This window comes from Copadichromis virginalis, linkage group LG5 (genome assembly GCF_057382275.1).
Source record: "Copadichromis virginalis isolate Kocher_CV1m ecotype Utaka linkage group LG5, C_Virginalis_male_GT1.1, whole genome shotgun sequence".
Classification (NCBI taxonomy): Eukaryota; Metazoa; Chordata; class Actinopteri; order Cichliformes; family Cichlidae; genus Copadichromis; species Copadichromis virginalis.
This window is the reverse complement of record NC_140622.1, coordinates 40,506,264-40,522,755: the sequence shown is the minus strand read 5'-3', so window position 1 is coordinate 40,522,755 and position 16,492 is coordinate 40,506,264. Positions and strand designations below refer to the sequence as shown.

Below are 16,492 nucleotides of genomic sequence, written 5' to 3'. Positions count from 1 at the left end.
ACCTGAGCTCATGAAGTCGTGCGCTTGTTGATGCTACGTGAACATGTTGACTCTCTAACAGGTATATGATGGTAAACTACAGACAATAATTGCGGATGCAGAAGCACCATATGATGCTGTGGCACATGTCAAATGCCCAGTTTTAAAAAAACAAAATCAATACAGAAATGTGTTGTTAGCTAGCTGCTGGTTAGCATTGATAGCGCCTTGAGGCGACTGTTGTTGTGATTTGGAGCTGTATAAATAAAGTTGAATTGAATCTCCTGGGCCCTATTTCAGGAAGCCGGTTTAGAAAACTCAGAGTGAAAAACGATACTCAGGGTTGAGTAACCCCGAACTGTCCAACTCAGAATATTCGGTTTCAGAAAGGCTGATAACAAGTAGTTCAGTCAACGCGGAGTTGCTTTAACCCCAAGTGAAGCGCGCGGACGAGGATACATAAAGCCCTGATAAGCGGAGCACAGATTAAGCGAGTCACCATGGAGACGGAGGGAAAGAAGGCGTGATCAATGTATTTTACAGTGCTTGAGGCCGAAATTCTGATGGCAGCATATGCCGATAACATGCAAATTCCGCGGAAAAAAGTAACACAGCCTCAGCTGCAAAAGAAAGAGAGCATGCATGGCAAAACATAGCCGACAGAGTCAATGCGTGAGTGTTAATTTAAACATTGATCGAGGGATTTCCACCCATTTAACACGTTATTTTATCATATGTTATTTTATTTGTTATTTCATACATTTTATTTTGTGACGTGATGTGAGCGCAGGTGCAACCCAACAGGCCCCAAACGTTCCTGGCAGCAAGTAAAAATGAAATATAAAAATATAGTCCAAACAGGTGAGGTGTAATTGTATTATGAGCCATAGTGCTTGGTCTGTTTGTCCCATGTAAATCAATTGCAGTTAGAGGCTACATTAATTTCCCCTCTGTAAGCACTTATTGAAATTATCTGAGCACATTACAAGTACATATTTGCTTACTCTGTATGCTCAAATGTGGCCCGTTATAGCCAACAGAAAAAAAGCGGAGGCCCGAAAAACAGGTGGGGGTCCTCCACCACCACCACTCACAGAGGCTGAGCAGTTGGCCCTCAGCCAAAACAGTGGGCGCCCTGTGGCCGAAGGCATCTCTGCGGGGACATCCTCTGAGTCAATAACCCCGCAAGACACAAGTGCCTACATAGGGGGTAAATTCAAAATAATACATGATGTGCATACATCCTTTCTTCACAGTCACCTTTGCAGTGCTGCTCATTCATTTGATAAACTCTTTACCATAATGAATTATTTTGTAGTGAAGTTATTTTCCTACTGATTTTGCCTTGCCTCAGTCTTGGTTGTCTTTGAGAGCATAATGACAATGAAGTGTAAGGTGATTGGTATGTTTGTTAATTGCCATTTGGTCCCTTGTAAGTTATAAGTGACCTGTATGAACCTCATATTCTATCAGTTGATGGTGGTGGTGTACTGCATCTGGTGCAGCCTCCTGTTGAGCCAGACCAACATGCAGTTGTGAGTAATACTCCACAGATTATATGAGTTTACAGTAGAACAGCAATGTTGTCTATTTCTTTACTACAGGAAAATAATGAAGAAACATTGACAGCTGTTACAGAGGAGGAAGCAACAGAGACACTTTATGAGGTTTACATCTTTTAATACTTTGTGTACAGGAAATACAGGCGACCAATAAAGCCAGTTGAACAAAAAATCTGTTTATTCTTCTTTCAACATGTTGAGGTGATGGGTCAAAAGAAATGATTGTGACATATGGTGTCTCTGACTGCTCTTCCATCTTGTATGTCCGTGGGAGGGTCAGGATGTTCATGGTTTGGATCACTGCTGATGTTTGGTTCAGAAGGACAGTGTTCTCCTCTAATTGTGGCAATGTTGTGAAGAATCACACATGCCACAATAATGTCACATGCCCTTTCTGGGGTGACCCTGAGTCTTTGCAGGCACTGGAACCGGGCCTTAAGCATTCCGATAGTCATTTCAATTCTGGCTCTTGTCCTGCAATTAGCCAGATTATATCGCTGCTGTGGGCCCGGTTCAGGGTCAGGGTAAGGGGTAAGCAAATAGGGTAAACATGGATACCCCCTATCACCAAGCAAGTAGCCAGTGAACTCTCCTAAGACAGAAGGATACACTTCAGTTCAAATGTCCCTGAAGCAATTGGTCTTTATATATTTTAAAGTATTCTCAACTCACCATGTCCAAATTTTGTGCTCAGTGTACATTCACGGAATATTTGTGAGTCATGGACAGAGCCTGGCCACTTGGCTTCCACATTTGTGATAATGTTGGCAGCATCACATATGATCTTCACAGTGCAGAGAACACAAATTAGCATCCATTACTATGATGAAATAATTTGTTAGTTTGAAATGCTACAGGGAACTATGTACCTGTACATTAATGCTGTGGAAAGACTTCCTGTTCACATAGTCTCCTTCATTTACTGAAGGAGCAATGATTGGAATGTGAGTGCCATCTATACAGCCAATCACGCCTGGGAACCCTGAAAATAAATGTAAAATTTAAGTAGTAGTCCAAGTATCACCACATCATGAATTAAGTTTTGGTCATCCTGATACCTGCAATTTTGTGGCATCCCTCTTTGATAAATCTTGTGGGTCTGTGACCGGGGAACACCACAGACGAGTACAGGAGACGTTTCAGTGCAACTGTAACATTCCTGACTGCCCGACAGACGGTAGCCTTGGAAACGTGCTCAGCGTCACCAATATTATACAGAAAGCTCCCGTTTGCAAGAAACCGAAGTGCAATACAAATAATATGTACAGAACTGAGAGAATGTCCGCGATGTGTCACATGAGCAATATTAGGCCTGAGGATGTTATTCAAATAAATTATAGATTGTGCTGAAAAACGGTAACGTTCGCACAGAAAATCATCAGGAAATGATAAAATGTCCAAACGCGCTCTGATCACTCTCTCCCGGCGGAGAGCTCTGCGGAGAATTTGGGCTTCACGATCTACTGGCTCTTCAAGGAAGGGACACGCCATGTCCGACACTTCCTACTGTCAGGTTTCCGACAAAGGGGCGGAGACAGTCAGGGTTAGTTGTAGTAAACCTGCTAGGGGGCAGGTTAGCTTCACGGAGTGTGTCGTCATAGTGACTCACTCAGGCTGCAGCTGAACTCGCTTTGTGAAACCGAAAACCCAGAGTTTTCGTTAACTCAGGGTATACTTACTCAGAGTTTGCACTAAACCGGCTTCCTGAAACAGGGCCCTGCTGTTAAAAATGGGTTGGTGGTCTCTTGCCTTCCATTACTGAACTAAGTACAGTATGGTGACATGTTTATATTCTACACTAGGCTCTAACATAGCAGCATTCATTCCCAGTAGTTTGTAGTGGAGCAGGTACGTCACATTAAAAACAGCTCTTTTTGTTTTGTGTGGTTTCCAACAGGAATCAATATTACGAGCTCCAAACAGAGTTTTGCTTCTTCTTCCAGCAGCCGAGTCAGCTAATAAATGCATGTTCACTGCTTGTGGTTCACATTATTTTCCCTGTTTTAGTGACTAAGATGATTAATCACAAGCATTACTCTGAATAATTCCTGTATTGAACTCTTTCATCATCTCTCATCTGTTTGTTTCTCGAGTCATCATAGTTTGTATTTTAAACGTACTCAGGCTGATTCCAATAAAGTAGTTCCGGTTGTTTCTTCTACATCTGAACTTCACGTCGAGCTGAATTATTGAACTTTTTGCTGCGCTATATTTTTCTGACAGCTTTATTAGTCACTCTGCAGAAGTGTACAGATAAACTGGAGTGTTTTACATACATGAGATAAATGTGAAGAGTGCGTTTAAATTCTGTTAGAACTGCAACATTAGACATTATGCATTCAGCCACTGAAGAAGCAGCATTTTTACTTTTGCTAGTTGAAGTATATTGTAGTATTATTTTTTTTACAATGTGGTAAATTTAACTTTTGCGTACACACATCAGATTTAATGCTCCTCCTGTTTTGCCTGCAGCAGACTTGGAGTAATGTGTGATTTGGTCATGTGAGCATATTTGATGACATCATTATTATTATATCCTCCAAACACGTCATCCATATCTGAACTTTTGCAGTTTTTCTGTCATCTGTAGTGAATTACACCTTCATAAACTTTATGCGCCGCTGTGATTGATTATCATTGCCTCCACAAATACAAATAATCCTTTAAAAGTTTCTCCGTGGACACATTTTTGCAGGAGATTCTTCAAACTGAGTGAATTGCGTGTCACTTCGGTTTTCAGCGCCTGCAGCAGCCATCCTGCTGAACATGAAGGAAACGCTGCGTGGAGCCAAATCTGTCTTCTGGTCTCACTGCCCTTTGGCCAGTCATGCAAATAACATCTGTCAGTTTACACACGGTGTAACGTGGCCGTTTGCACACCTGAACAGTTTAATGTAAAACACACTCTGATCATTTCACCGAGCTGCTCACAAATCTAACAGATGAACCTGGTGCTGATCGGAGAACTGGACCAAAGTGGTTCTGTGCAAGCAAGAGGAAAAATCTCAGCATTATGGATCAATTATCAGCAAAGCTGATACCCGTTTTCATTTGAGACTATCTGGAGACTGACTCAGGGCTGGAGCCTCGAGTGGACGTTAGAGGAACTGCAGTTTCTGGTTTCATCCTTCACTCCTGGAGGTTCATTTTGTAGCAGATAACCACGTAAAGAATGGAATATATCAACACTGGTCCTGGACTTCTGACGCTGATTATGTCACTAAAACCGTCCAATCGGTGAGCTTGTTTTACTTAAAATTGCTCCGATTCAGCATGTGTTTAACATGTCAGCCCCACATGGACTCGGTGGATGTGTGCTCCCACACACGGGTGGAGGTGATTTCTAACTGAGCTGTAACAACATCAGGAATCATCTGGGCCTCGTCTCCGTTTCCTTTTCTTTCCTGAGCAAAATTTTCTGGGTCTGTCTGACTCCTCCTCCTCGTCTATCTCCACCTTCTTTGTTCTTCTCTCCTCTTTGTGCCCCACCATCCATCCCTCTGCTTTTATCAGTGCCACTGCCGTTTTTGAGTTGACGGTCCTCGCTCTCTGTCCCTCTGCCACTTTTATCTCTCTTCATCTCTCTCTGCTCGTTGCCTCCCCGCCCCGCTCTCCATCTTTGGCTTAAATCAACGTGACTGCTTGTTTTCTCTCCTGCTCTCATTCGTCCTCTCTGCCAAGATGCCAATTAGTGTGTAAAATACAAACTCTTAAAAAGGCCTGTGTGTCTGCATATAAAGAAAACGTGGAAGCAGAAATCAGATGGATTTGGGTCATCGGTGCTTTCACAGCCTCAGAAATCCTTCAGATTTCCATCCTGATTTTATTTTTAATGCCAAAACGTTGCCAGATTTGACATTCACCACTGGTGATCTTTCACAGACGTACTTATTTATTATAAACTAATGTGAATGGATTGAATTAGACTTGGATTAAACACTTTTAGAAGTTGGACAGATTTCCAATTACCCCAAAAAGTCCAATAAATGAAATAATAAGTCTTTGCTCCACTTCTGTACACTTAAAGCTGGAGTTCGTACTGGGGACATGCGGGGTGGGATTAGCCTTTGAGAGGCCAGTGCAGCGTGTGACTTTGACTTCCAGCTTTGCATTTGATAACCCATGCATGGTAAATGAGACTCTCTTTTTCCCCGGCTGCTGTGTTAAACATATTCCTGACATTTTATTCGTCCGGTCCCTTCGCTTCATGGCTTTAATTTTCAGACATCACCTGGAGCGTCAGTGAGGAGGCGTGAGGTCGCTGGGTCAAGTGAAGGATCAGTTGTGCAATATGAGCTCGTTTCCTGCTGACTTTGCCACTGTGTGACCTGTGTGTGTGTGTGTGTGTGTGTGTTTGTTTCTCTCAGATCCTCCAGGTGAACTTCCATCCACTTGTTTTATGCATTTTTGATTTTGTGGCTAAAAAAGGAAAACGTACTGAGTGGAAACACCATCCATCCAGAAAAATCTGAAAATCCTGCAGATGCTTGAGGCTTGGCTAAACTGGAAAAGTTTAGTTACACAGTAGGAGCTCGATTCCTTCTGACGACACACACATCAGCTTTGGTGCTGCTGGAGCGATGTCGTCGTCATGAACAGTGACAGAGCTGCAGCATTAACACGTGAAATCAGTAGAAATATCACGCTTCCATTACATTTGAGCTTTTTTAACGGTTTGAGCTTCAAACTGAGTTATTTTTATATCCTCTGAGCAGTTTTGGAAAACCCAGGTTGGAATAGTTTCTTCAATGTTCCCTCCTCACATGAAACACAACAGGAAATGGTCCACTTCAGTCACATTCTCACTGCTGGAAATGCTCAGTGTGGTCGGGCGAGGCTGCTGCCTGGACAGAGCGTGAGGCAGCCTGGTGCGTAGCGAGTGGGCATTATCTGTGCTATTACCTGTTCTATTCTCACACTGGAGCAAATGAGTGCAGTCAGACTCGCTCTGTCGGGTAATTGTGTTCTTACTTAATTGTGATGTCCACAAGTTCAGCGCTGCAGTGGATGTGTGGCAAACGTGCTGTGTATAAAGGGCTATGTATGTAGCCACGAGAGCTGGCGGTTAGGCCTTTTTTGGTGCTTTGATGTTTGGTGTGACACTGAGGGACCAGTGACCACCTTGTTTTAGCCCCTTTTCTCTCCAGCAGGGGTCAAATTCACAAAATGAAAATGGTAAATGGTCTGTGTAGCGCTTTACTTGGTCCCTAAGGACCCCAAAGCGCTTTACATTCAGTCATCCACACATTCACACACTGGTGATGGCAGCTACATTGTAACCACAGCCACCCTGGGGCGCACTGACACTGGTGCCACCGGGCCCTCTGACCACCACCAGCAAACATGGGGTTAGTATCTTGCCCAAGGATATTTGGCACGCAGCCCGGAGGCAGCCTGGGATCGAACCACCGACCTTCTGATAAGTGGCTGACCTGCTCTGCCACCAAAAGGAACTTGATGTTGTGCTCAGTAAGACTTGAAATGAGCGATCAAGTCTCTGAGCTGATCAGGAAGGTGTCTAATGAGCGAGCGTGAAGCTCTTTTCTCAGACCAAACCAGAGGCCAGACAGTTGAGTCGCCTCCTGCTGGCCATTAGAAAGAATGCAGCTTTACGTTTTAGCGCTGGGAGCTACGTCCACGTTTTACTGCAGGGGTCTCCGGGGCCACCGCTGGTACTGTCCCCGGGCCACGAGTTTGGGACCCCAGCTTTAGAGACACTTTTCTTAGTTGACAGGCGGCACTCGTTGTTGCACCGATGGTTTAAATTTGTATTAGGGCTCGATTATGGCAAAAATGATAATCACGATTATTTTCACTGAAATTGAGATCTCGATTATTTGACGATATTTATTTAACAATAACAATGTGTTGAATAATGGCTTTAAAGATTGTAAAAAAATAATATAAAATAGTGTACAAATACTGATAACAGTGCAAATGTTTGCAATATAAAAAATAAATGAAAAATGTAAACATCTATGTTTAGTGAACTTCAAAATACTGCATAATATTTATGCATACAAATAACCAAACATCAAGGCGAGCTGTGTAGCCACACAATGCACAATTGCATCAAAAAGTTGCTGCCTGAACAAAAATAAAATGAAACACTGAAAGTAGTAACTTTTGATTGAAATAAATGATTGAATAAATTTGCAGCTACGACACCGCAGCAAAGTTTACACACTATGTCTACTTGATCCACGTCTGACTCCACAAACCCATAATGTTTCCACACCACTGAAGTCGTTTTACCTCTTTTCAACCAACGGCAGTCACTCTCCTCTCCAAATAACTTCTGCTTAGCTTTCCGAGCTTCCCTCGGGTCCTCTTAATTGTTGTGACACGTATTCGAAATGCAGAGAGGTGCGCTTGATTTGCCACACGGAGCAGCGCGAGAGTAAATAATAATAATAATAATGGATTGGATTTATATAGCGCTTTTCAAGGCACCCAAAGCGCTTTACAATGCCACTATTCATTCACTCTCACATTCACACACTGGTGGAGGCAGCTACAGTTGTAGCCACAGCTGCCCTGCCGCAGACTGACAGAAGCGAGGCTGCCATATCGCGCCATCGGCCCCTCTGGCCAACACCAGAGGGCGGTAGGTGTCTTGCCCAAGGACACAACGACCAGGACAGAGAGCCCGGGGATCGAATCAGCGACCTTCCGGTTACAGATACGCTTCCCAACCCCCTGAGCCACGGTCGCCCTGAAAGCACGGGGCGAGGGGCTAATAATCGGCTCAGTCATTTTTAATGATTGTTGAAAGCCCAGATCGTAATCGTGATTAAAATTCGATTCATTGAGCAGCCCTAATTTGTATGGAAACATTTTCTTTTCTTCAGCTTTTATAAACGTGTAAATGTAGCCATTCTTCAGCATGGAGACACATTTTAACCTGTTCTCTAGGAAACTTTATTCTAACTTTATTCTCTCTCCTGAGTAAGCGCTGCTGGTGTCCCAGTCTTTACCTTTCTGTATAAAACACCTTGTGGTGACTGTTGTTGTGAATTGAGGTTATATTAATAAACCTGAACTGGATGTTTCCCGTAGTTGTAGGTGTGGCAGTGCAGCTGGAGTCTGTCTTTGTGGAGGTTGAATGTCTCATTCAGTGTAACTACTGGATGAATTTTTATGGGATTTTAAATGCACAGTCTCCAGAGGCTGAATCGTACTGGTTCTACTGGCACGAGACGGCTGCTGGTTGGCTCACACAGATATTCACGGCTCCCAGATGAATGCTCGGTGTGACATTGCCGTCATTCTTCCACTCGTACTGAGCGGCTGACAGTTTGTTATTCAAATGCCTCAAAATGTTGGATGGATTTTTCTTCCAGACATTTTGGCTCCCAGAGGTTTACTGACAGATATTGGTTTTAAAAGACGGGATTTGTACGGTAATGTGCTTCTTCTTTGTTTGTGCGAATACACTGGAGACTTTGAGGAGTAAAAATATTACCCACAGCCTACTGTACAATCTCTCAGGTTAATACAATATTATTTTATTTTCGTTTAAGGCACAACTGAGTCTCGCTCTGTTGCTTGAATTGGCGTAACTTACCTGTGCACAACCGTCTACATCAAGTGTCGCTCGCTGGTAACCCGAGGAGGCAGCTCGTACGCTGAGCTTCTGAAGGTTTAAGGTTAAATGATTAATGTGGCCATGTTGGTTCTTTCAGCTGTGTTACGCAAAGACTTGATTGCAGTGGATGTTTGATGTTTTCTAGAGACTCCTGTAATGTTTGCCCAGCATTCATCTTCAGGACGGCTCTTCAAATGTTGAATACAGCAGTAACGCTTTGGAACAAAGAGCACGAGAACGGCGGCAAAAGCTGAGATCTGGTCATAGTAAGAAAGGACTCGGAGCACAAACCTGCTAACACTACGTTTTCTTGGGTTTCTCCCATTTTGGTTTCTTGCAGGTAAAACATGTAATTTGCACGACTCTCAAATTGTACTAATAGTATCGTCTTGATGCATCCAGTCATCCAGGTAAGTACATCTCCAAAATCTGATTCTGTTCATCAGGATGGAAATTCTCATGACCATTGATCAACAACCACAACAACACAAAACACTACGTCCAGATGAACTGAATCAACTTTTGGAGATGTACTAATAGTAATAACTCATTAATAATTGTAACATGAAGGTTTGGTTTGGTTAATAATTGTACAGACATTTCCACATTGTTGCTTGAGGCTTGCGTGTCCATGTCATTGCATTGTTTTGGTGGAAATTAGAGTGGACGGCAGCACCTGGGTGAGGTGCTACTTGTGCCGTTCTTGCAGCAGCACGTCGCCCCGCGGCTGTTTCAGCAGAACAATGCCTGCCTCCACTCTGCCAGAGGAGAACAGGCTTTTCTCAATCAGGAGCATATCCACACAGCTCCTTGGCCAGCATTTAGTCCCAGTATGCCACTTATTGAATGGGATGTTCTGGGTTGACGTATTCATCAGAGGCGGCCACAACAGCCACTGCAGGCTGCACACGTCCAGGAGTGGAGCTCCTCAACAATAGATCTGGACATTTGTGCAGTCTATGGACACATCGATGATTGTTTCATCATCAGATGAGGCCTCATGTCAAATATCTTGTACAGTATGGATTAGGGCTGCCACGATTATTCGACTAGTCACGATTACGTAGACTATCAAAATCGTCGACGACTGATTTAATAGTCGACGCGTCGTTTGAAGCTTTGTAAGATCCCAAGAGACGCAGGAATAAGTAGCAGGATTTAAGAGTGTAATAACGGACTGAAACAGAAGATGGCAGCACTGCATGTACAAGGATGCCAGCTGCCGTTAAACCCCGAAGAAGAAGAAGAAGCTGTGTCCCAGAATTCATAGCGCGGCCCAGCTCAGTTTCCAACAATGGCGGCAGCTAGTTAGTTTTAATGTTACTCTTATTATTCTTTCTGGGTCACAAAATAAACGTTTAACATATTTTCAGGTGAGAATGTAGCTGTGTAAACCTCAAATATCTGCTCAGTTTATCAGGACACCGCATATTTTCAAAAGCGCGCCGACGTTTTCGGAGACGTCTGTTACCCACTAGCTCGATAGCTAGCCGGGGGCTAGGCTCACTAGAGCCGTGAGAACACCGGACTCCCGGCACATCGTTTTCAAACCCACCGCCGTCTTTCACTACTCAGGTTAAATATATATAAGTCACTTAGATAACTTTAAAATGTTATTGTTTGGCTTTTTTCAGTATTTTATTTGTTCCTGAGTAAATCGGTTTGGCTGAGATTAAAGTTATAGTTTTTACACAGCTGAATAAACGTCAAGCAGACAGCTGATTATCAGAAGTGTGAGATGCTCGAGAATTTACTCCGGTGTCCTGTAGAGCTGGGCGATATGAGATTTTTTCATATCACGATATGTTTTTTTCATTTCAGGCGATAACGATATCTATCACGATATCAGCCAAATAACTATATTTGTAAGATTTAAATGTGCCGTTGCTCACAAGTAAAATGTGAAATAATCAGCAGCTTGTTTTTATTTAAATATTTATTTCCCATAACAAGTTCAACAGGGTAGATGTAGTTAAGGAACATGAGACTTTTTCAGATAAACAAAGGCAAATATTACAAACTACACAAAAGGCAGCCGCTAAAGCGTTAAAGTTTCAAAATAGAACAAACGAAACAGACTAAATTGTCAATTCCACTTAGAAACAAAATATTAATTCTAAAAATAAATCTTAGTTTGTTTTACAGAAGAACAGACAAAACTGACTAACTTTTGTCAATATCAAATAAACTGAGAACTAAAAGGAAATTCTCAATCTCTCCTTGTTGTATAGCTGAGCTTTTCAAACAGTTTTAACAGTTACTTTAGTCTGACAAAAGCCGAATGACGAATTAGCGCTTCCAGTCAGAGACTGAGGCTACGTCCACACGTACACGGGTATTTTTGAAAACGGAGATTTTCCGTTTTCGTTTTAAAAAAATAATCCCGTCCACACATAAAGGCAGAAATGAAGGAAAACGCTGCTATGAACATGCCAAAGCAGCAGGTGGCGCTAGATTCCTAACCGTGCAGAAATGTTGGCCAATCAGAAGTCTAGAAGCCTCGGTGGGAAAAAGGAAACAAAGCTGCGGCATAGAAGCAGAACAGAGTCGTATGTGTGGAGGGACAGTAACTGTGTGTGTATGTAAGCATTTAAACACTGCAGAGAGTAGAATTAACAGTATTGTAGAAATTCATTTCACCGAAACAATAACGTGGCGCACAGTGTGACGTCAAAAAATGCGCGCACCTTTGACGCTGCGTTTTCTCCGTTTTTCTAGTCCGGTAAATGCAAAAATGGAGTTTTCAAAAATCTCCAGTGACCAAAAACGCCGTTTACGTGTGGACGAAAGGTGCAAATGCATAGAAAAATCTGCGTTTTCAAAAATACCCGGGTACGTGTGGACGTAGCCTGAGCATGAACCAGTTTATTGTATTTCCAGACTTGCTTTCGGCACATTTACAGTGCGCGCTACTCTGTTTTTTGTCAGACTTGAAATAGCAGAAATACCTTCACACTACGGAACTTCTGTGGCTCTTCCGTTCGACAATCTCTCCGGTATTGGAACCATCATCTGTTTTCTCTTCAGTCACGCTCGGTTGATTTTTCTAGCCGGCGCACTCATTTCCTCCATTACCCGGGCGGCACGGCAGCTGGCTGCTTCCCAAACAAATACACATGTGCGGCTTGGCACTTGTGCTGTACGTAACAAGTCACGCGACGTGACGCTGCGGCTGTGATTGGTTTGGCTCTGCGCTACGTAATTTGGATTGGCTGTTCTTTTTTTCTTTTTCTTTTTTTTTTTAAGAGGACAAGAGCGGCGAGGTCTATCGCGATAGCTTAATTTTTCTATCGAGTAAAAGTTATATCGCGATACATATCGTTATCGTTCTATCGCCCAGCTCTAGTGTCCTGTTATATTTTAGATAGCAAGGAGTTTATTAAACTTCACCGAAACAATCTGCAAATGTCATTAAAATGTAATAAACTATCATCTTGTCTTTATTTTTAGTTAGCACATACCTTACACACTTAAAGCTGTAAGCTAATGATAGTTATATAAAAGCAGATGCTGCCGGTGCAATAAGATGTACGTTTTATGTCCAATGGATGATGATCTGATTAGTCGACTAATCGCAAAAATAATCACTGACTAGTCGACTATCAAAATAATCGTTTGTGGCAGCCCTAGTATGGATACAAATCGTGTATCTTTGTGGTTTTACTGTCCTTCTGTGCACGTGTTATGCTTCTGGCGGGACTCTGACCAAACTGTGCGGTTGAAGGAAAGAAATGTCCCGGTCAGAAAGAGAGCAGGACGGTGATGTTGAGTCAAAGCGAGTGGACGGAGAGGAGCTGATGTGCAAGCAGTTTCCCCGACGAGTAGCCGCACACACGCCGCTCTCTCTCTGACAAGAAACAGAGCAGAGGTAGAGGAGAGAGAGCGGTTGGAGCACGACTCTGAGGGTGGCCAAATCCAAACACACAGAGATACAGCACGTATGCACTCACACACCCAGTGAGGTAATCGCAGTTTTAACAGACCGGCTCCGTGGCGGAGGGGCTATCGAGTGCGCTGCTACATTCCTACTACATCAAGTGGAACCGCTCAGTCGCCAGAGGAAGTCCCGCTGAGACAAATCAGTCCACATCTAATCTCCAGTCCTGCCAGCGGTTGTGTTGTTCCTCCAAATCTTCACCATGAGTCACGTCCTGAGTGTTCTCGGCCCGCTGTAAGGAATGTGCTGATGCCGTGGAGATATTTTTATTCGCTCCCCGTTGAGCTGCCATCTCTGCACTGCCTGTGGTTGTAACTTTTACTGGCTGTCAGTTGGCCTGTAAAGCTTCCCCTCCACGACGACCGATGACGGTTCAACAAATATGAGAAACGAGCGATGAGGCCGTGTGGAACAGCTGCTGGGACAATCAAGCACATGACACACAGACAGCATTAAGAACATGTTTATTCTGCTTTTTCATGTCGTGTTGTGTCTGTTCATCCATCCATTCATCTCTTAGAAGAAGGAAGTGCAGAATACTGTTGTCCTCACACCACAACACGGAAGTCAAGCCTTCATATTAAAGTGGTGCAAGAAGTCTCTGATTCTGATTAGGATGAAGGAGATCTTTCCAGCGCCTGTTTTCTTTCTTCACCTTGTATGTCTGAAACTCCAGGAGTCAGTGACACAAAGACTGCCCTGTGCTGCATAAATGGGATATGCTTTTTCAAAGAAATGATGATATATAATTCATTTAATTGGCCCTGTGATAGCTGGGATAGGTTCCAGCCCAACCAACGATCTGAACTAAGTGCAGATGGATGGAAGTTATCACTGCGCTGTTCTGTAGCTACCATCAGCAGTAACACTAACAGCAGTAATGTGTACGTGTACATATTTAGCATGTGCTAAACTGAAGAAAGAAGTTGAGTGAACCTCACATCTTTTTGTACAAGGTTGCTTCATATTATTCTATTTTCTCCTGCAACCTGCTGCACAAGCAACTGTGCCCTGGCTCATCTCTCTTGGTGTGCAGGAACATTTCTGAGTGCAGCCTCGTTTCATATCCTTATGTTTAATCTTGCGCTTCACTGGAGCAGCTTTGAGTGTTTAAATTCAACTAACTTGAATTTTATTTATACAGCGCCAAATCACAACAGGAGTCGCCTCAGGGCGCTTTATACTGTAAGGTAGACCCTACAATAATACATACAGAGAAAACCCAACAATCATATGACCCCCTATGTGCAAGCACTTTGGCAACAGTGGGAAGGAAAAACTCCCTTTTAACAAGAAGAAACCTCCAGCACAACCAGGCTCAGGGAGGGGCGGGGCCATCTGCTGTGATTGGTTGGGAGAGAGAAGGAAGACAGGATAAAGACATGCTGTGGAAGAGAGACAGAGATTAATAACAGATATGATTCAGTGCAGAGAGGTCTGTTAACACAGTGCGTGAAGAAGAAACACCCAGTGCATCATGGGAATCCCCCAGCAGCCTACACCTTTTGCAGTATAACTAAGGGAGGATTCAGGGTCACCTGGTCCAGCCCTAACTATATGCTTTAGCAAAAAGGAAAGTTTGAAGCCAGTGGATGTTGTTAAATTTTCTAAAGCTCAATGAAGATAAAACTGAAGTTGTCAGCACTCTGGGCCACTTTTCCTCCTACTGTAATGTTTTACAGTATGTGTCAAAAACCTTGATGGTTCTTTTAAATTGAATAAGCAGGTGAGTGCAGTAGTTCGGTCCTGCTTCGTTCAGTTAAGACAGCTGGCTAAGGTAAAGTCATACCTCCCGGAGAATGTATTTGAACGTGTTATTCACCTTTTCCTTACTTGCAGGTTGGACTACTGCAATTCATTGTATTTTGGTCTCGTCCAGGCCTCCATCCATCATCTTCAGATGGTCCAAAATGCAGCTGCTCGCCTGCTAACTGGTACCAAACGGAGAGAGCTTATAACCCCAGTTTTAGCTTCTTTACACTGGCTTCCTGTCTCCTACAGGATCCAATTTAAACGTTTACTTTTTGTTTTTAAGTCGCTTAATACCCGAGCTCTTCTTACCTGTCTGAGCTCCTTCCTGTTTATGCTCCAGGAAAAACCACGAGGTCTAGCTCAAAATTAATGCTGTCCATCCCACGGACTGATCTCACATCTCGTGGTGATAGATCCGTCTCTGTGGCAGGTCCCAGACTTTGGAATAGTCTCCCCCATAATATTAGATCTGCACAAACACTTGATCGATTTAAATCATTACTAAAGACACATTTTTATGCCCTGGCTTTTAACACACTATGACCCAAACATTTTAATAGTCTTAGTTATTGCTTTAATTCTTTTATTGTCCTATCATTGTTTTATATTGTTATTATTGCTTTACATTGTTTCTTTTTAGTGGCATTTTTATATTGTTAAGCACTATGTGCAGCATCGTCTGTGCTATATAAATAAATTCGACCTTGACCTAATCTTGAAAGTAGAGATAGTGTCTGTCTCCTGAATCCAAACTGGAAGCTGGTTCCACAGAAGAGGGGCCTGAAAACTGAAGGCTCTGCCTCCCATTCTACTTTTAAATACTCTAGGAACAGTTTGAAGCCTCACAGGGATTATTTGTACATGCAGTTTACATACCCGTATCAAATCAGTTTTCAATGTGCCTTTGCTGGGTTGGAGTGTTTGACGTCACTGAGCTCAAGTCATTTGTTCATTCAGAAACTCCTTTGTCCACCCCGCCTGGAGTCACTGTAATATTACCTCCTCGAGGCCTTTGGTGTCGGCTGCTCTTGAATGCATCTTTTTACTCAGTAAGTCATGAAAAATCATAAAAGTAGCTGCAATGAAGCAAATGCACGAACAGCCTTCAGAGCCAGCGCGACCCAAACTCTGGCTACAAACGACAAGTGAGCATAAAACTGCAAGATAAGATAAGATAAGATAAGATAAGATAAGATAGAACTTTATTAATCCCTCGGGTGGGTTCCTCTGGGAAATTCGACTTCCAAAAAGCACAGCAACGACCGAAGTTACAGTTACAGAACTGTTATATATATATATATATATATATATATACACACACACACACACACACATATATAAATACAGAGACGAATATAAATAAAATATACAAAGGGGATAAATAGAATAAATAGGAATAAAAAATAAAAATACAAGTGAATTGCACATTTCAAGTATTGAGTCTATTGCACTGTTGACTATTTACAAAAAGTATTGCACAAGGTATTGTACAGTGAGGTGCAGAGGCACTACAGCTTAGTTGTTCCCCCCTCCTTTGTCCTCCTGTTTCCCCTCCCTCTCCCCTCCAGGGAGGAGTTAAACAGTCTGATGGCGTGTGGGACAAAGGAGTTTTTAAGTCTGTTAGTTCTTGTCTTGGGGAGAAGCAACCTGTCACTGAACAGACTCTTCTGATTG

General features: G+C 42.9%; 1 protein-coding gene across 2 annotated transcripts in view; it reads left to right on the top strand.

Moving 5' to 3' along the window:
• The window catches only part of pcbp4 (poly(rC) binding protein 4), a 219,700-nt gene that overhangs the window by 90,090 nt on the left and 113,118 nt on the right, over positions 1–16,492 (top strand). The window lies entirely within an intron of this gene.